General features: G+C 37.6%; 1 protein-coding gene across 1 annotated transcript in view; it reads left to right on the top strand.

Moving 5' to 3' along the window:
• Positions 1 to 22,934, top strand: part of nr5a2 (nuclear receptor subfamily 5, group A, member 2) — a 188,206-nt gene that overhangs the window by 83,614 nt on the left and 81,658 nt on the right. The gene's annotated exons all lie outside the window — the stretch shown is intronic.

A 22,934-nucleotide genomic window follows, 5' to 3' on the forward strand; every position in this document is an offset into this window, starting at 1 on the left:
CACAAACGCTGGCTGAGTAACAACAATATGAATATTACACAAGGGTTAAAATCAATATCTGTACATACCGATGACCAAAATTTTACCGACCAGTTCTTTCAATGCATATTTTGCTCCTGAAAATGAATCTGGAATATCAAGTTGGTTTTTTTAATAATCTGTAGATAACTGACTGTATTTGGCCATTGTCAGACTCAATTTGCTGCCCCTTGAAACCCATTTCCCTGCAGAGACAGTGTGGATACATATAATACAAAACTTTTATTTTGATCTCTTTATGTGCATGTTTTTGTCTCCTTGATTTTGCAAAAACGATTTTTTGCCGATATCCGATATTCCGATATTGTCCAACTCTTAATTACCGATTCCGATATCAACCGATACCGATATTTACAGTCGTGGAATTAACACATTATTATGCCTAATTTTGTTGTGATGCATTAAACAATGCAACAAGGTTTTCCAAAAAAAATCAACTCAAGTTTTGGAAAAAAAATGCCAACATGGCACAGCCATATTTATTATTGAAGTCACAAAGTGCATTATTTTTTTAACATGCCTCAAAATAGCAGCTTGAAATTTGGGACATCCTCTCCCTGAGAGAGCATGAGGAGGTTGAGGTGGGCGGGGTTGGGGGGGATAGGTTGAGGGAGGGGGGGGGGTAATATCGGCAGTCCGATATTATCGGACATCCCTAATATATATATATATATATATATAAATCGCCATTTCCAAACTTCCACAGAAACATAGCTTGTGTTTCCTCATGCTCTTTTAGCATTTCCTCAAGCATCTTGAAAAAAACATCAGGAGAAGAGGACACAACATTAAACACTAGCGGCTCAGCTTCTTTTTCTCTCGTTTTCGTTCTTCTTTCTCAGTTTTTCCACAGATTCTGACTCGTTGAAGATGTTCCTGATTTTCGGGACTGTATTTTTGCAGGAGTCTTTTTAATGTTTTCCATCCGAACTCCAACCATGCCTTTCTCCTTCAAATTCAGAATTATTGAAATGATCGCCGCAGTTAGACTCCCTTTCGCTTTGGTTAGTCCCATTTTGAGCAGGTCAATTTGACTGGAGCGAGAGGGACAAGCGGCAGAAAATGGATGTACGGTCCATACCAGGGGTGCCCAAACCTTTTGACTCGGGGGCCGCATTGAGTTAAAAAATTTGGCCGGGGGCCGGGCTGTGTATATATATATATATATATATATATATATATATATATATATATATATATATATATATATATATATATATATTCTGAGCGCGATGATGTCACGTTATCGATGGGAAAATGCATTTTTAGACAATATGAGTGGCTAGGAGACACCGAGAGTAACAAGCGGTAGGAAATGGATTATAAAGTACAGATTTTTTTAAATAATAATAAAAAAAAAAGAAAATGAAACATATTTTATTTTTATTTTTTTAAATTTTTAACTTGGGACTTCCAGCGGGTTAGATTTTGGATGCTGGCGGGCCAGATCCATAGTTTGGGGGAACCCCTGGTCCATACTTTCCTCATATTCCAATGATTTGTATTGCAACAATCTGCAACAATGCATCTTCCAGACATATTTGATAATTCCTTCAAATTATGCACAGAAATATTGTGATTCGAGATTAAGATGTTACCAAAACAAACATCTACTAAGGATGCAAATACCAGGCGCTAAACAGCAGGTGCTAACTATGAAATTGTGTGTACTATCAGTCAACGTGTTGCATGTGACATAAGACTGCATGTACAATTCACAACTGCACTGCAAAAAGTCAGTGTTCAAAAACAAGAAAAAAAAAAGAAAAATTAGGGGTATTTTATTGGAACTAAGCAAAATTATTTGCCAATAGAACAAGAAAATTTGGCTTGTCGAGACTTTCCAAAACAAGTAAAATTAGCTAACCTCAATGAACCCAAAAATACCTTAAAATAAGTATATTCTCACTAATAACAACTGTACTACTATATGAGTACGTATTTTCTATTGTTTCATTGAAAATAAAACAGCAAAGTCCATTTGGCTGTCATCTGTTTTAATATGAGACACAATTGTGTCAAAGTCATGATTTTTTTGTTTTACATGCTTGAAATAAGAAATTATTACTTTAAAAAAAGGAGTTTTATACTTGTGAATGTTGATGACACAGCTTTGCAACAGTTGATATTCTCAGCAACAAGCTGTAATATCTTACTGAGATCATTTAGGACCAAAACACTTAAAACAAGTAAAACACTCTAACATAAAATCTGCTTAGTGAGAAGAATTATAATATCAGACAGAAAATAAGCAAATATCACCCTTATTTGATATATTTAATCTTACTTAGATTTCAGTTTTTGCAGTGTGGTGCAGAACGCCTTATTTAAATTAGGTTTTATTGTGAATACACTGCTTTCACCATGGAGACACTCATTTACTGCACATGCATGTTATCATGCTCCTTCCTGTGGTGATTTGCTATGTTCAGACTATTACGGATAACTTTTTTTTTATGGGCATTTTACAATTGTGCTGAAGATGCGCTAATGGAAGATGCTGGTACTAATTATGAGTGTGCGCTAGAATGTTCCAGACACAAGAAAATGCATATTTTGTATATTGTATATAGTTTAGTATACAGTTTTATTTTTCATACAAATTATATTTAGTCCATTAAGTTATATCATTATTTTGCTCAACGGTCCAAAACGATTAAAAAAAGAGCCAATGTTGTCAGCATTTAAGTAAAAAAGAATTGATTCAGTCTCAATACTTCATGCTGAAAACAGACAAAGCGTGAAGAGGAACGTTTGTTGTTATCACCAGTGGCCTTGACGAAACGAGATGTTCTCCCTGCACCAGCACACACGCCCAAAGAGATATTTTGTTGTCCCTGTCTCGTCAATTTCACACCACGTATCGCTTGTTGCCTCGCTACTGTTTGTGTGGACGTTTGTGTGCTTATTCCACAGCCTTAGCATCCATTAGCTATTAACGTGAATATTTGCAAAGCACTCATTTTGCAACTAAGGTTAACTTCCTCAGGTATTTGCTAATAGGGGTGTGAATCGATGGGCACCTAACGATTCATTCCGTGTACAGTTCCTGGGGTGATGATTGGATTCAGAATCGATTCAACACGATTCTTGATTCAAATTGATGCTCACAATGTAATATTTGGTTTAAATTGGTTACAAATTAGAAAAGCTATTTCAGATTGCATGAAGATGGTCTGAATATGTATTTTTCAAAATCGATTCTTATTAAAAAAATAAAATAAAATTATTAACTTATTAAAATCGATTTTTGAAAAGTGTGTATCGATTTAGAATCGGGATGAGAAGGAATTGCGTGTGATGTGAAACGATATTTTTTGTGCACTCCGAATATTTTTTTCCCCTGTAAGAATGGAATAATATTTATACGCTCCCTGTTGCGTCGAGATAGCATAAAAACGTATTTTTAAAATTGGATTATTATGAAAAATAAGACAAATAATTCTTAAGTTGTTGTTATTTTATTTATTTTTTTAATCGATTTTTGAATAAGGGTGAATAAGAATCGCAATTCGGATGTAAATAATTTTTTATCCAACACAAATGTTTACTTGTATTGTTTCCTCTGTAAGAAAGGAATAATATTGATAAGCTTCTTTTGGTTGCATTTTGTTTTACAAATTGATCTTTGAACATTATGAATCAATTTAGATCCGGGAATAATAAGAATCGCAATTTGGATATGAATCCATTTTTTGTGCACCCTTATATTTACTGTTGTTATTTCACCCTGTAAAATTGGAATAATATTTGTAATGTCATTTTGGTTGCTTGTAGATATATATTTAAAAAAATATATTATTTATAAAAATTAAAAATAACAATTTAATTTTTTATAATCGATTTTTGAAAATTATGAATTGATTTAGAATCGGGATGAATTAGAATTGCAATTTGGATACGAACCGTTTTTTTTTGTCCAACCCTAATTTTTACTGTTATTATTTTCCCCTGTAAGAAGGGAATAATATTGATAAGGTCCTTCTGCTTCCATGCATTGTTTTTAAATTTATCTTTAAAAATTATTAATCCATTTAGAATCGGAATGAATAAGAATCGCAATTCGGATGTGAATCAATTTTTTTGTGCACCCTTATATTTACTGTTGTTATTTCACCCTGTAAAGTTGGAGTGATATGTGTACGGTAATTTTGGTTGCATGGAGATATGCATTTTTTTAAATTGATTCTTGTAAAAAATTCAAAAATATATTTTTATTTTTTTATAATCGATTTTCGAAAATGATGAATTGATTTACAATCGGGATGAATAAGAATCGCAATTCGGATGTGAATACATTTTTTGTGCACCTTTATATTTACTGTTGTTATTTCACCCTGTAAAATTGGAGTAATATGTGTAAGCTCATTTTGGTTGCATATATATATATATATATATATATATATATATATATATATATATATATATATATTTTTTTTTTTTTTTTTTTTTTTTTTAATTAATTATTTTAAAAAATTATTATTATTTTTTATTTTTTTATTTTTTTATAATCGATTTTTGAAAATTATGAATGGATTTAGAATCGGGATGAATAAGAATCGCAATTCGGATGTGAATACATTTTTTGTGCACCCCTTATATTTACTGTTGTTATTTCACCCTGTAAAATTGGAGGAATATTTGTAAGCTCATTTTGGTTGCATATAGATATATATTTAAAAAAATTCATCATTAAAAAAAAAAAAAAAGATAAATATTTTAATTTTTTTATAATCAATTTTTGAAAATTATGAATTGATTTAGGATAGGAATGAATAAGAATTGCAATTCGGATGTGAACCGATTTTTTTTTTTTGTGCAACCCTCATTTTTACTGTTATTTTTTTCCCCTGTAAGAAAGGAATAATATTGATAAGGTCCTTCTGATTGCATAGATATTTTTTAAATTGATCTTTGAAAATTATTAATGGATTTAGAATCGGAATGAATAAGAATCACAACTGTAATGTGAATCGTTCTTTTTTGGCACTCAAAATATTTACAGTTCTTTCTTCCCCCTGTGAAAATTGAATAATATCGATGAGCTCATTTTGGTTGCATTAATACGGCCTAAAAACATATCTTAAAAAAATTGATTCTTAGAAGAAAAAAACAAACTTTTTTTAATAAATTTTTTCATACTTTATAATCGATGTTTGCAAATCATGAATCGAATTAGAATCCGGACGAATATGAATTGTGGTTCGGATGTAAAACTATTTTTTTGCGCAACCCTGATTTTTACTGTTGTTTTTCCCCTGTTAGAATGGAATAATATCGATAAGATCCTTCTGGTTACATTGTTTGTTTGTTTTTTTGTGCACTCCTATTTGCTGACGTGCACGCGTGCATTTCCTGTGTCTGCATTGGCCATACCGGGAATTGAGGGGTGGGGCCATGTCCATCCTTGCACAAGCTAAAACACACACGAGCGAGGATGTCAGGATGTGTGGACAGATGAGGTGAAGTGAACATGCCCAATCGAAAGCTACGTGTTCCCGAGGTCGAAGGTCAGCCTGCAGAGCCGGCCGGCGCAGTCACCGTGGGAAGCGGTCTCAAGTATTATCAATCAGACGTCGGGGAACGCACACACACACACACACACACACACTCGGACACACGCTGCGGCGCGCTCAGACAAACACGCCATTGAGCATTCATCCGCTCTAATGAAACGTCTCATTCAACACACATTCAACAAATAGATACTGTAGCGGCTTACCTTCACGCCTTTTGTGTCAGAAAGTCAGCCTTCTTTAGTGGACAATTACACCTATGAAAAATATAAAAGATGTGTCAAATAAACCAAAGAGGGTTTTTTTTATTTTATTTTACAAAATGACATGTCCTGGCTGGTTCAATACTATCATAAAGCACTAAATTTAAAGTGGCGCAAGCCAGTCATGTCATAGCAAATTTATCTCATATTAATACTTTAATTAAGCGCAAAAACCAAGAAAGAAGAGCAGGTCCAGCGCTCTAAAACGAGAGAAAATCAAGGTAATATGCTAGTCGCCTACTTCGTGTCCTCTTCTACTGATGTTTTCTTCAAGATGCTTGAACACACATCACATTAAAAAGTAGAGATGTTTGATAATGGCTTTTTTGCCGATATCCGATATTGTCCAACTCTTAATTACCGATATCAACCGATACCGATATATACAGTCGTGGAATTAACACATTATTATGCCTAATTTTGTTGTGATGCCCCGCTGGATGCATTAAACAATGTAACAAGGTTTTCCAAAATAAATCAACTCAAGTTATGGAAAACAATGCCAACATGGCACTGCCATATTTATTATTGAAGTCACAAAGTGCATTATTTTTTTTTTAACATGCCTCAAAACAGCAGCTTAGAATTTGGGACATGCTCTCCCTGAGAGAGCATGAGGAGGTTGAGGTGGGAGGGTAAGCGGGGGGTGTATATTGTAGCGTCCCGGAAGAGTTAGTGCTGCAAGGGGTTCTGGGTATTTGTTCTGTTGTGTTTATGTCGTGTTACGGTGCGGATGTTCTCCCGAAATGTGTTTTCATTCTTCTTTGGTGTGGGTTCACAGTGTGGCGCATATTTGTAACAGTGTTAAAGTTGTTTATACGGCCACCCTCAGTGTGACCTGTATGGCTGTTGACCTAGTATGCTTGGCATTCACTTGTGTGTGTGTGTGTGTGAAAAGCCGTAGATATTATGTGATTGGGCCAACATGCAAAGGCAGTGCCTTTAAGGTTTATTGGCGCTCTGTACTTCTCCCTACGTCCGTTTTAAAAAGTCATACATTTTACTTTTTGAAACCGATACGAATCATTTCCGATATTACATTTTAAAGCATTTATCGGCCGATAATATCGGACTGCCGATATTATCAGACATCGCTATTAAAAAGCTGAAGTACCAATGATTGTCACACACACACACACACACACACACACACTAAGTGAGGTGAGGTTATCCTCTGCATTCGACCCATCACCCTCACCCCCTGGGAGGTGAGGGGAGCAGTGAGCAGCAGCAGTGGCCACGCCCGGGAATAATTTTTGATGACTTAACCCCCAATTCCAACCCTTTATGCTGAGTGCCAAGCAGGGAAGGTAACGGGTCCCATTTTTATAGTCTGTGGTATGACTCGGCCGGGGTTTGAACTCAAGACCTACCGATCTCAGGGCGGACACTCTAGCCACTAGGATAGGATAGGACTTTATTGTCATTGCACAAGTACAACGAAACGATGTTTTCAGCACAAACCCGTTCAAGATTAGACAAACAAACAGTGTACAGGGTTACAGAACAGGAACGCCAAAGATAAGAAAAAGGTAAAACGCTGGGGAAGAAGATGAGTAAAAAAATACCATCTAGACTGGGCTCCTAAGGGGGCCTAGTCTGGAGTGGGGAAAAACCTCCATGCAATGCACACATAAACACGTTACATTTAATCACGACAACTCGCAACAGAGAGGCCGGGAGTTGGGGCCCTGGAGGTCGACTGCTGCTATGAAGCGCTGCCAGCCGTCCATCCCAAACAAGCGGTGGTGAAGGCGCGGGGTGGGGGCAGGGGGTGGGGGTGTGTATGTGCCCATTGTCTTGGGTGTGATGATGTAATGTTCATAGACTGAGGCCGATCTGCATGCAAGCAAAAGCTCGACTCCAGGTGTCGTTGAGGAGGGAAGGAGGTCAAAATCGTCCATCATTGAGGTGGACTAGGCCACTGAGCAAGTATTAGAACTGTTTGCTCAACTTCAAGTATTAAAAGACAACATGATAACAGATTCTTGTGACATTACAGCCATGGTGACACATTTAGTCCTAGTTGCTCAGTTGTAGTCTTGCAACACCCACTCACCCTTTCCCGACAGTGCCAGCTGCTCATTTTCCCAGCATTCTTATCACTTCACCAGTCGATGGATCAAAACCCAAATGGAGTGTTGGTCATGACAAACAAGGGCTCGTTTTGGGGGAATTAGGAATAGGTGGCGAATGTTTCTTACATGGATATATAAGAAATACTTCTATAATAGATAGATAGATAGTACTTTATTGATTCATTCAGGAGAGTTCCCTTAGGACAGGGGTCGGCAACCCAAAATGTTGAAAGAGCCATATTGGACCTAAAATACAAAAATAAATCTGTCTGGAGCCGCAACAAATTAAAAGCCATATTACATACAGATAGTGTGTCATGAGATATACATTGAATTGAGATGACTTAAAAGAAACTAAATGAGCTCAAATATAGCTACAAATTAGGCATAATGATGCAATATGTACATATAGCTAGCCTAAATAGCATGTTAGCATCGATTAGCTTGCAGTCTTGCAGTGACCAAATATGTCTGATTAGCACTCCACACAAGTTAATAACATCAACAAAACTCACCTTTGTGCATTCATGCACAACGTTAAAAGTTTGGTGGACAAAATGAGACAGAAAAAGAAGTGGCATAAAACACGTCCTCGAAAGTCGGAGAAAGTTATACATGTAAACCAGGGGTCGGCAACCCGCGGCTCTAGAGCCGCAAGCGGCTCTTTAGCGCCGCCCTAGTGGCTCTCTGGAGCTTTTTCAAAAATGTATGAAAAATGGAAAAAGATGAAGGGAAAAAAATATATTTTTTGTTTTAATATGGTTTCTGTAGGAGGACAAACATGACACAAACCTCCCTAATTGTTATAAAGCACATTGTTTATATTAAACATGCTTCACTGACTCAAGTATTTGGCGAGCGCCGTTTTGTCCTACTAATTTTGGCGGTTTGTCTTGCATTGTCTTGCTGAAATAAGCAGGGGCGTCCATGGTAACGTTGCTTGGATGGCAACATATGTTGCTCCAAAACCTGTATGTACCTTTCAGCATTAATGGTGCCTTCACAGATGTGTAAGTTACCCATGTCTTGGGCACTAATACACCCATATACAATCACACATGCTGCCTTTTCCACTTTGCGCCTATAACAATCCGGATGGTTCTTTTCCTCTTTGGTCCGGCGGACATGACGTCCACAGTTTCCAAAAACAATTTGAAATGTAGACTCATCAGACCACAGAACACTTTTCCACTTTGTATCAGTCCATCTTAGATGAGCTCAGGTCCAGTGAAGCCGACGGCGTTTCTGGGTGTTGTTGATAAACGGTTTTCGCCTTGCATAGGAGAGTTTTAACTTGCACTTACAGATGTAGCGACCAACTGTAGTTACTGACAGTGGGTTTCTGAAGTGTTCCATGTGGTGATATCCTTTACACACAGATGTCGCTTGTTGATGCAGTACAGCCTGAGGGATCGAAGGTCACGGGCTTAGCTGCTTACGTGCAGTGATTTCTCCAGATTCTCTGAACCCTTTGATGATATTACAGAGCGTAGATGGTGAAATCCCTAAATTCCTTGCAATAGCTGGTTGAGAAAGGTTTTTCTTAAACTGTTCAACAATTTGCTCACGCATTTGTTGACAAAGTGGTGACCCTCGCCCCATCTTTGTTTGTGAATGACTGAGCATTTCATGGAATATACTTTTATACCCAATCATGGCACCCACCTGTTCCCAATTTGCCTGTTCACCTGTGGGATGTTCCAAATAAGTGTTTGATGAGCATTCCTCAACTTTATCAGTATTTATTGCCACCTTTCCCAACTTCTTTGTCACGTGTTGCTGGCATCAAATTCTAAAGTTAATGATTATTTGCACAAAAAAAAAGTTTGTGAGTTTGAACATCAAATATGTTGTCTTTGTAGCATATTCAACTGAATTTGGGTTGAAAATGATTTGCAAATCATTGTATTCCGTTTATATTTACATCTAACACAATTTCCCAACTCATATGGAAACGGGGTTTGTAGTTAGTTACACGTAACCTATACTTAACTTAAAACCTTATTAACCTACTGACATTTACTAAGTACATTGATGCCTCGTTTTTTGTGGACGCCCCGTTTTTTTGTACAGTTCTTACCAAAATATTGCCCTGGTTTTTTGTATACTGTCCCTAGAGGTGGGAATCTTTGGCCACCTCGCGATTCGAATACGACTCAGCAGCTACGATTCGATTAAAAATCGATTATTGATGCATCTTTAATTTATGTACATTGATGCAGTTTAACATTTATTTTCATTTCACTAAATAAACGTTTATCACTTGCAACTAGGGATGTCCGATAATATTGGACTGCCGATATTATCGTCCGATAAATGCTTTAAAATGTGATATCGGAAATTATCGGTATCGGTTTCAAAAAGTAAAATGCATGACTTTTTAAAACGCCGCTGTACGGAGTGGTACACGGACGTAGGGAGAAGTACAGAGCGCCAATAAACCTTGTCTGCCCAATCACATACTATTTAGGTCTTTTAACACACACAAGTGAATGCAACGCATACTTGGTCAACAGCCATACAGGTCACACTGAGGGTGGCCGTATAGACAACTTTAACACTGTTACAAATATGCGCCACACTGTGAACCCACACCAAACAAGAATGACAAACACATTTCGGGAGAACATCCGCACCGTAACACAACATAAACACAACAGAACAAATACCCAGAAACCCTTGCAGCACTAACTCTTGCGGGACGCTACAATATACACCCCCCCCCCCCCCCCAACCCCGCCCACCTCAACCTCCTCCATGTCCCAAATTCCAAGCTGCTGTTTTGAGGCATGTCAAAAATAATACATATGGCAGTGCCATGTTGGCATTTTTTTCCCATAACTTGAGTTGATTTATTTTGGAAAACCTTGTTACATTGTTTAATGCATCCAGCGGGGCATCACAACAAAATTAGGCATAATAATGTGTTAATTCCACGACTGTATATATCGGTATCGGTTGATATCGGAATCGGTAATTAATATTTGGACAATATCGGAATATCGGATATCGGCAAAAAAGCTATTATCGGACATCTCTAATACCAATGCTAACTAGGGATATTGTTCACAATAGATTAAATAACTGAAAATGTTTCATATTAAGTAACTAAAGTAAACACAAATAAAAAATAAACTATAAAGTGTTTCTTTGATAGAAATTGATGGTGATGGACGCTCACGTGATTAACCGTATCCACTTGGCATACACACTGGTCACCCAAGGGGGGGCGTGTGTCTGTGTGTGGGGGGGTCCCCAATTCTACGGTCCCTTGCAGGGTTTCTCCTTGTTCCCATTGGGTTGAGTTGTTTTGTCGTTGTGGCTTGTGCAGCCCTTTGAGATATTTGTGATTAAGTAAACTTTGATTGACTGATGATTGATAGATTAGTGGTATGGAATGTTGCATATACACTTTTTTCTTTACAAAATAAAGTGTCTAGTGCACAGTAACCAAACAAAAACTGCTATTAGCTTCCATTTAAATAATTGATGTTTTGCCTTCGAAGCTTTTCTGTATCCAGACTTACTCCCTAAGTTTGTAAATAATAACATAAACAGCCTAAAAAAATAATGATGTAAAAATAATAAGAAAAAGAAACATATTGATCCATAGTAATCAATTTAGTATCCCTAGTGAATAAAGTTTTCACAGCTTATTATCCTGGTAAAAAAGGCAACGGTTCCATAGTTGGGACACATCCAATAATATTATAAATACATAATAAAATGTTTGTTGTTTGGTACAGATGAATTGGATTGATATTTATTGTAGAATCAATTGCTTCCTTTTTCTTACAATTGAGTCAATGGCATACAGTAGGAAGGGAATCCATCAGGCCCCATTTATCGCGGTTTACCCGACACATGAGACGTGACAAATTGAGAAGTGCACAACCCACTTTAGCCGTGTTCAATATCTTAAAATGTATCTTGTGGCAATTCCAACTTTGACCACAGAGTCACTTGCCATGTAGAGTGGCGCTTTCCATCTTTTTCAGCAGACTGCTTTGCAAAATGACTAACCCCCCTTCTTACTCTCACACAAAAATCCACCCAGAAATGGGTCCAGTTGAAGCCATTCCATACAGTACGTTCATTTTGATGTATGACGTTTAACAAAAACCACAGTGTACGGCAGTGGTGTCAAACAGGTTTTATCCGATGAGTTTGCAAAGTATAAAAATGAGCCCACAATTTTTGAATGAAATAAACTTTTGTTGTAAATGTGTCCACTAGATGTCGTATTAGCAATTATTTGTATCTTTGTAGATTATGCTACATACAGTATGTAAACAAAATAAATAAACCACACGATGTTAGTGCACCAGTCGAGGAAAAAGAGCAAAGTACATAAATAACATCTTGTAATTTGATTTTGATTTTATTTTTTTATCTTGATATATTGAAAATTAACACCAATGATTTGACTGATGAACATTATCACATCATTTATTCAGAAGGTATAAATAACAACAAAAAAAGGTAGAATACTATTAACTGCAACATGTAAGCGTAAAAAAACATTATGATTTGTACATTTTCAGAGTGTGCTTGTTCTATTTTTAAACAAAGAAAACAATCTGAAGTTGTCTTTATTTTTAAGTTATCGTGCCGTGATTTTACCTTGGGAGTAGATTTTTTCTCCATGTGGCCCCCCGATCTAAAATGAGTTTGACACCCCTGGTGTACAATTAGAGATGTCCGATAATGGCTTTTTTGCCGATATCCGATATTGTCCAACTCTTAATTACCGATACCAATACATACAGTCGTTGAATTAACACATTATTATGCCTCATTGTATTGTGGTGCCCCGCTGGATGCATTAAACAATGTAACAAGGTTTTCCGAAATAAATCAACTCAAGTTATGGGAAAAAAAATGTCAACATGGCACTGCCATATTTATTATTGAAGTCACAAAGTGCATTATTTTTTTTAACATGCCTCAAAACAGCAGCTTGGAATTTGGAACATGCTCTCCCTGAGAGAGCAAGAGGAGGTTGAGGTGGGCGGGGTTGAGGTGGCGTGGGGGTAGGGGGTAGCGGGGGTGTATATTTTAGCGTCCCGGATGAGTTAGTGCTGCAAGGGATTCTGGGTATTTGTTCTGTTGTGTTTATGTTGTGTTACGGTGCGGATGTTCTCCCGAAATGTGTTTGTCATTCTTGTTTGGTGTGGGTTCACAGTGTGGCGCATGTTTGTAACAGTGTTAAAGTTGTTTATACGGCCACCCTCAGTGTGACCTGTATGGCTGTTGATCAAGTATGCCTTGCATTCACTTGTGTGTGTGGAAATCCGTAGATATTATGTGATTGTGCCGGCACGCAAAGGCAGTGCCTTTGAGGTTTATTGGCGCTCTGTACTTCTCCCTACGTCCGTGTACACAGCGGCGTTTTAAAAAGTCATGAATGTTACTTTTTGAAACCGATACCGATAATTCCCGATATTACATTTTAAAGCATTTATCGGCCGATAATATAGGCAGTACGATATTATCGGACATCCCTAGTAACAATGTTTAAAATGGAGACTGGACGCATAATTGGCAGTAGTTGCATGATTTCTCCTTACTAATGGGCTTTAATGATCAACATTAAGATGACAAAATAATAATGCTGAAATATTATGGTATGCTATTATAGTTAAACATAAAATACAACACAAAAATTAAAAGGGTCTCATATTCTGATAATAGTCTTAGGTTCAATATGTGCCCGTTAAAAGGTTACCGTAGTTAATTAAATGGCCAAAACTGGTAGTGAACATGCAGGCAAGACTTAATTAGGCATTTGCAAACACTTGAAGAACAACGGGCGTTGTTTTCTAGGTGAATTAATGCGCGTTCCCAGGCGAATACAGGGCCCCTTTTTTTTTTTTTTTTAAGGCTCAAGGCGAACAGATGCTGGAATAGGACAGCACCAAAGGACGAGCAGCCCGACACACAGCAGCATTGAAGTCGTCTTCAAACCCTCACCTCCATTGATTTCTGTCCAGAAGAAAGAGAGGCGCCGTGATTGTTTAGACCAGTTTGAAGCAGATTAGCTCGGGGGTCTCCGCACGCAGCCCCCTCCTCATGCGCGGGAAAATAATTAAAGCAAATAGCATGATTTTTCTCCATTCATTAAGCCCCACAGAAGGAGATTCCATTAATCTGTTCATTAGTGAACATCAAAAATGGGACTACTTATTAAAATCGGATCCAGCTGTGCACACTCGTTAAAGCTCGATGCGCTGTACGCCGCTTAACAATGCGCGTGGCACGATACCAGGACCGGTGCCACAAGAAAGGGGGTAAGGTACTACCACCCCGGCCTGTTTTGACTTAGCACCCCGTGATAATTGCTCTACTCTTGGCAGGAGGCTATGAATAAACATGACGTTTGTCCAGGACTATTTGAATGCTCCAATTCTTATTAATATCAATTTACCCAGAAATGTCTGCTCCGAATCACATTTTTATTTCTTCAATTTCCCCCCACGTCTTTTCTCATACTTTCATTCTCAGTCTGGCATTTTTATACCTTTTTTCTACCTTCTGGAAAATTCCATTAATCCTAGCCAGTGGTTTGAACAAAACCTATGGGCTAAGAGATTGATCCAGGCATTGATCCCGTTCAGTTGAACGATCATCAAGGTGTTAAATTGGTTTCTCGGAGCAGTGTTTTTCAACCACTGTGCCGCGGCACACTAGTGTGCTAATTTCACCTATTTGAGTTAAAACATATTTTTTGCACACCAGTAATTATAGTCTGTAAATTATGTGTTGTTGTTGAGTGTTGGTGCTGTCTAGAGCTTGGCAGAGTAACCGTGTAATACTCTTCCATATCAGTAGGTGGCAGCCGGTCGCTAATTGCTTTGTAGATGTCGAAAACAGCGGGAGGCAGGGTGCAGGTAAAAAGGTGTCTAATGGTTAAACCAAAAATAAACAAAAGGTGAGTGCCCCTAAGAAAAGGGATTGAAGCTTAAGGAAGGCTATGCAGAACGAAACTAAAACTGAACTGGCTACAAAGTAAACAAAAACAGAATGCTGGACAACAGCAAAGACTTACTTTGGAAAAAAGACGGTGTCCACAAAGTACATCCGAACATGACATGACAATCAACAATGTCCCCACAAAGAAGGATAAAAACAACTGAAATATTCTTGATTGCTAAAAAAAAGTAGATGCGGGATATATCGCTCAAAAGGACGACATGAAACTGCTACAGGAAAATACAGAAAAAAGAGAAAACGCCACCAAAATAGAAGCGCAAGACAAGAAATAAAACACTACACACAGGAAAGCAGCAATAAACTCCAAATAAGTCACGGCGTGATGTGACAGGTGGTGACAGTACACCTACTTTGAGACAAGAGCTATAGTGATGCATGGTTGGTTATGGTTTAAAGTCATATCCAACAATTGTGACAACGATTAGCTTAGTTTTTTAATGATTTCTGCTTGTGGTGTGCCTCCGGATTTTTTCAACGCAAAAATTGTGCCTTGGCTCAAAAAAGGTTGAAAAACACTGTCTTGAAGGATATGTATTTTTCATTGCCGGACCATAGAAGTAGGAGTCCCTGCTTGGGTTTTTCGAACCCTTCTTTTTTGGCGATCATGAGAAGTCGGTCAAGCCATAGAAAGTATTGCAAGCGACTTGCGTTTTGAGGTCGGTTTCTCAGGAACATGTTTTTTCTGCTGTGTGGCAATACGAGTGCTCAGAGTCTGGTACAATTCAAGGACAGCCAGAAACTTGGGATTGTTTTAGTGTGCACTGTGCAAGCTAAAAAAATAAAAAATAAAAGGGGTAAGGAAGTTTGTAAACATGGACTTTTTAGTGCAGGTTATTGCCCAGCTCTAAAATAATATGAGACTGAAAAATAAATCATAAGAGTAATTTGATGTTGATTTAAAGGTAAGAAAATATCACAAATATCTACAATATTCTTGTGGAAAGTTGGGATGATTTGATGAATAAGATCTATAATTTCCCCCAAAAAACTCAAGAGTCACAGGGTAGCAGAGTAAAAAGTATGAAATTAGCAAAATGTTAGACTTTTGATAATGTTTTTTTTAATTTAATTTTGATCGTTGTTCTATTGTAAAGTAAGTTTTTTTCCGATTCAAAATTTTACAGTGGCCTTGTGGTTAGAGTGTCCGCCCTGAGACTGGAAGGTCGTGAGTTCAAACCCCGGCCGAGTCATACCAAAGAGCATAAAAATGGGACCCATTTTTTACCCTGCTTGGCACTCAGCACCAAGGGTTGGAATTGGGGGTTAAATCACCAAAATGATTCCCGAGCGCGGCCACCGCTGCTGCTCACTGCTCCCCTCACCTCCCAGGGGGTGGATGGGTGTGACTATCAGTGGTACTGATATAATAATTTCTGAATAGGTGTTTTCATGTTTATAAATCAAGATCAACACATTGGTACCTCGGGAGTTGAATTGCTTCCTTGCACCATGAAACATTTGTATTCCAAAACAATAAAAATAAAAACAACTTTTAGGTGAGAAATATTGGAGAAATAGTGGACTTCTACGGTGTCTCCTTTCAGCTACTTCTCCATCAAACCTATCATCAGCAGTTTCTTCATATTTTCCTGGATAAATGTTCGCTGTTTAGATATTATTTTAACATCCTTGACTGAGGTTATTAACTTAAACTAAGTTTCTTACAAGGAATAGCTAAACATGCTACACTACGTGCCGTAAGACAAGGATGTCAGTCAACTACAACAGAGGGCCAAAAAAACTAATTTGCTACAAGCCGAAAGCCGGACTGGTTCAATGTTTATCAAAACCTATTAAAATGATTGCACATAACCTATTGAACCAAGACCTAACACAGTGTACTGTATTTTATTAAACGATTAAATGAATAATCCAACATTTTTGTATGGCTCTGTCACTAATTTCAAGTGAAAACATTTTTCAACAGGCTCACAATCAAAAACAAACTTCCTTCAAAGCAGGCGGCTGTGGCCTGCGGGCCGTTTCTAATACTAATCAAATATCATCCGGAGGGCCATAGATAATTCATTCGGGGGCCGGATTTGCCACTTGGGCCTTGACTTTGACATCACTGCCGTAAGAGCATACCAAAAAACATAGCTAACTGCTAAGCTGGAGCTCTTGAATGTAAACAAGTGTGCATGGATCATTACAAATATCGACAGTAACAATATCAAGTATACTATGGTTCGATACTACAGTGATTAGATCGATAATTCTTATCACAAAAATACTTTTGTCGTTTTTGTTATCGTTTACAATTTCAGGAAACAAGAGGCAACAGCAGTTTTTCCGTTTGTTTAATCAATTTGCTCTGTTGACTTGTGAATTTTGTATGTAATAAACGTGAATAAGGAAATTATATAAAAATATTTTTTTATCATTACGCCGCCATCCCGTGTTTTTGTAGTTTTTTTATAGTTGTGTTTATAAAATGAAATAATTTAATGATAGTAAACATTTTAAGTATTAACATTGATACTACCCCATAACTACCGTATTTTTCGGAGTATAAGTCGCACCTGCCGAAAATGCATAATAAAGAAGGAAACAAACATATATAAGTCGCACTGGAGCCCGGCCAAACTATGAAAAAAACTGCGACTTATACATACTTGCCAACCCTCCCGGATTTTCCGGGAGACTCCCGAAATTCAGCGCCTCTCCCGAAAACCTCCCGGGACAAATTTTCTCCCGAAAATCTCCCGAAATTCAGGCGGACTCAGGTCCATACCTGCCCAATCACGTTATAACTGTAGAATGATGGAGGGCGAGTTCTTGGTTTCTTATGTGGGTTTATTGTTAGGCAGTTTCATTAACGTCCTCCCAGCATGGCAACAACACACAACAACAGCAGTCACGTTTTTGTATACCGTAAAGCAGTTTGTCTGCCGTAAACAGCAATGTTGTGACACTCTTAAACAGGGCAATACTGCCATCTAGTGCATTTGATGAAAGCACTTTTGTGTGTGCCACACATCAATGCATCATCAGAGAGGGTGTTCAGCATGGTTAGAAAAATAGTGACAGAGAATAGAACAAGGATGGACAATTCAACCCTTAACTCAACAATGAGTAGATGAGTGTTATGTGTGTGTATATATGTGTAAATAAACGAACACTGAAATTCAAGTATTTCTCTTATATATATATATATATATATATATACATATATATATATATATATATATAAATAATAAAATTAATATATATATATATATATATATATATATATATATATATATAATAAAATAAATATATATATATATATATATATATATATATATGTATATATATATATATATATATATATATATATATATATATATATATATATATATATATATATATATATATATATATATAGCTAGAATTCACTGAACGTCAAGTATTTGTTTTATATATATATACATATGAAATACTTGACTTGGTGAATTCTAGCTGTAAATATACTCCTGCCCTTTTAGCCACGCCCCCAAACACGCCCCAACCACGCCCCCTCCCACCCCGACCACGCCTACCCCCACCACCACCCCCCTCACCTCCCGAAATCGGAGGTCTCAAGGTTGGCAAGTATGGACTTATAGTCCGAAAAATACGGTACTTGGTATTGGGTCAATACCAAAGTTTGCAGTATCAAAACAATAGAAGAATAAATGTTTATTTCATTTTAACAGAAGTGTAGATAGAAACATGTCACAACAGAAAGTAGCTAGATTAAAACAACAGAAAATTAGTTTTGAGAAAATAATTCAACAGATAATGTGCAATATGTTCACTCATATGTCACCAGCTAAATTAGGAGCCTTCTTAACCGTTTTGAAATGGGTCTATCAAATAATATTTTGCAATATATATCGTTATCGCAAGAGGAAACAGTATGTATCGGGATACAGATTTTAGGCCATATCTTACCTTTTGGGTTTTTTTTACATCCCATGGTTGGAAATACTAACTTATGTCGATCTAAGTAAGCTAAGTAAGACCAGATGTTTTGGTCGGATCTTACGAGGTTCACTGTGGCATTCGCTACGGCAACTAATGTCTGAATATTTGCTCGTAACCTTAAACATAATTAACCGAGAGTCAGGTCATATCCCGAAAAACCCGTATGCCATGGCACTACTGCAGTTCCACAGTTATTTCCTTCTTCATTACTGACAGTGGAGTGGGAATTCAACCCTTATGCCGAGTAGGAACATTGATAGCAAGGCAGTGATTGCTAGTGTTCCGTTTATGGCTGCAAAAGTCAGATACATACTATCTAAATTTTCCACCATCTTGAGATAAGTGTTCAACAACTAAGTAAGTGGTATAGGTTTTACAGGAGGAGTCAAACAAACTGCTATTTGAACTTTGTGGTGTTATGTTCTGATTAAACCAAAGCACTAAGAGTTGTAATCAGTGCTTGGCAATCAGCCAGTCGTTTACTGACTGACTTGGCCACATCTTCTGCACAGAGATAGTGTGTGCGACTGGCCGGTACAGAAACACAAAACAAAAGCGATTGAGTATGTCAGAGGGTTCATATTATCAGCGGGTGCAGGCGGGAGATCGTGTAAGATCAGGCGCCATGAATGTTACTCGCTTGACAGAACCAAAGGAAGAGCCTGTCAAGGAAACGGTTTGTGTCAGTGGTAACTTGAAAGGTCAGCAAACTGAACCCCAACCCCTGGGCCGCCCTCGTGCCTGGCTGTCTGTCACTAGTCTCCCTTCTGCAGACGGGTTGTCCCCCTGTCTTCTGTGCCGCTATCACCCGTCTCCATACCCCCGTTTGATGACCCGGGCTTTTCTTGTCAGAGAGGCTCTTTCAGGCAGGCGGATCCAGGACAGCCCTTTGATGCAGGACCCCCAACATTTGCTCGCAGCGTTGACATGCAGTGGCGTTGGTGGTGTTGGCTTTTGAAGAGCCTGGGCCTTGCATGTGCTCGTCCCTTTACACACAATTGCACTATAGCTTCCAGGGTCTTTAGATTTGGGGGGACCGAGAGAGGAGGATCGAAGGGCGGCTCAAAGGAACCCCTTCTTTGAAGGTCCTCTGATGGATTTAATGAAGTCTTTTGAATTTTGCTTTCGCTCAAGATGCCTCCAATAAGGCACTACAAAACTGCCTGAGAAAGCGAGTTAGGAATACTGATCGAAAAGGTCAAACTTGACAACCGACAATAAAACAATGGGCGACGGGCAGGACTCTTTCAGACTCTTTCATTCAGTATTATTCTTATTCGATATTTATTTTCATTGATTTTCTCCTTTCATCCATCCAATCTGGAGCCTACCCCAGCACTGATCTCCAATCAATCACAGGGCGGACTCAGCGATAGACTGCAAAAAGTCAGCGTTCAAAAACAAGAAAAAAAAATACAAAAATTAGGGGTATTTTATTTGAACTAAGCAAAATTATCTGCCAATAAAACAAGAACATTTGGCTTGTCAAGACTTTCCAAAACAAGTAAAATTAGCTAACCTCAATGAACCCAAAAATACCTTAAAATAAGTATATTCTCACTAATAACAACTGCACTACTATATGAGTACGTATTTTCTATTGTTTCATTGAAAATAAAACAGCAAAGTCCATTTGGCTGTCATCTGTTTTAATATGAGACACAATTGTGTCAAAGTCATGATTTTTTTTTTTTTTACATGCTTGAAATAAGAAATTATTACTTTTAAAAAGTAGTTTTATACTTGTGAGTGTTGATGACACAGCTTTGCAACAGTTGATATTCTAGTTTCAAGCATGTTTTACTCAATATAGGTCATAAAATCTCAGCAACACGCTGTAATATCTTACTGAGATCATTTAGGACCAACACCCTTAAAACAAGTAAAACACTCTAACATAAAATCTGCTTAGTGAGAAGAATTATCTTGTCAGACAGAAAATAAGCAAATTTCACCCTTATTTGAGATACTTAATCTTACTTAGATTTCAGTTTTTGCAGTGTAGGACTTGGGCTATGGATTATTTTAGTAATCTATCAATTAGTTTGTTCGATCAATGGACTGATCGGACAAACACATTTTATAGCCTCAATGCGCATTCTAAGGAAAATAACCTTAATTTGTTCATCGTCAACATTGAAATTTCACTTTTTAAAAAGTGTGCATTTGTAGGCAGAGGCCTTGCGGACGATATATTTCCTCACAAATTATTGCAGATAAACAATATTGTCGTCAGCGTTTTTGGATGGCCAAATTAGGCACTAATGTTAACATAGTGTGTAATAATAATAATAATGCAAATACCCCTTTAAAACGCAATAAAGGTATGTCTACCTTTGTAATTGGAAGGTAAATAAATTACTGTTAAATATCCTAAAAAATTAAACAAAAATAAAACGGACTATAAATCTCGGTTAGCTAAAATTACATATAAATATTGAACATCTTGAAGTGCAATTTTTGGTCTGGTGGTTTTGTTTTGTTCTTTTTTAATGGTGCTGTCACTTTCTAACGATTTCGGCATACTGGCTCGTTCATTCCCATTGATGGGTTCAGAGATAAAGAAAATAAACACACACGGACATGGCAATTTATCAATTTATCGTTTGATTAATTGATTTATCGGCCCAGGCCTATGAGTTCTTAAAAATACATTTGTCATCGTCATTAAACTCTTCGCCGCTACACAGATCACAGCACCCACACACCACAGTACTCAGTTTGTATTGTTTACACTCATTAAACAATTAATCAAAGCAACAAAATAGAAATCAAACCTTTTTTCTAATCGAATCCATAGATATCGACCGAATTTCGTCGGTACTACCCGGAGTCGATACACATTAAATCTAAGAGTGATATATTTTGATACCTCTGTTGCACGTCTGGTTGCAGACTTAAACACTTTAACGGCAAAGAAGCACTCAGAACTAATATTGCAATTTTCCATGCCAAAGAAGCAAGTATGCCTGATAGAAAACACTCGAACTTACAGTACATTAAAGACGATAGCTCAATGCTAATTCACATTGAATTTGCCATGGACATGCTACTGATTAGCATAGCCATTTGATATAGCGATTTCATCACCTCCAAATACGGTAATGAAAATCACAATCAAACTTCTGGTGTGTAATTAGTACAATACTTACAGTATAAAAACCTTTTAGGGTGCAACAAAAAACTAAAGATTCAGCTTTATGGCAAAGACTAATTTCTGACTAGGCAACAGAGCCCAGAGAGATAGTATGGACAACTTGGTTTCAAAGTTGTTACCAAACATGGCGCCTTGCAGTCACATGAGGGGCTTTTGACCAATCAGAAACCAGACAACTGCTTAAATGATTAGTCAAGAGCCCCTCACATGACTACAGGGCGCCATGTTTGGGACCAATTTTGAAACCGAGTTGTCAATACTCTATAGACTGCTCTGTTGTAGCAGTTGTGGGGCGGTATAGCTCGGTTGGTAGAGTAGACGTGCCAGCAACTTGAGGGTTCCAGGTTCGATCCCCGCTTCTGCCACCCTAGTCACTGCCATTGTGTCCTTGGGCAAGACACTTTACCCACCTGCTCCCAGTGCACACCCACACTGGTTTAAATGCGACTTAGATATTGGGTTTCACTATGTAAAAGCGCGTTGAGTCACTAGAGAAAAGCGCTATATAAATATAATCCACTTCACTACTGCTATTTAACATATTGGAATTGCAACTGCATGCAAGTTCTACCGCATAAAGTAATACTTTCAAACGAGACTCAGAAGTGTAAAAAATCAAAAACTGGACAGTACAGTTATTATCAAGTCACTGGTAAACGTCAAATGTATTAATACATAATCAAAATAAGAAGTACCGGGAATTGGTACTAAATCGGTTTAAATGTGAAAGGTACCCATCCCTACCTAAAAATACTCTTTGGTTATGCATGTTACCTGTATATACTTTTGAACTGGAAAACCCAAATAGAACAGCAGTGCCAGATGTGTGTTCCATGGTACTAATACATAACAGCCACGTAAAACTCGTAAAAGTTGGCAAAAAGGTGACCAGCATAACCAGAACCTTACTCAGGTGTCTTGGAACCGTTTGCTATCTGGT

Source organism: Nerophis lumbriciformis, linkage group LG14 (genome assembly GCF_033978685.3).
Source record: "Nerophis lumbriciformis linkage group LG14, RoL_Nlum_v2.1, whole genome shotgun sequence".
NCBI classification, from domain to species: Eukaryota; Metazoa; Chordata; class Actinopteri; order Syngnathiformes; family Syngnathidae; genus Nerophis; species Nerophis lumbriciformis.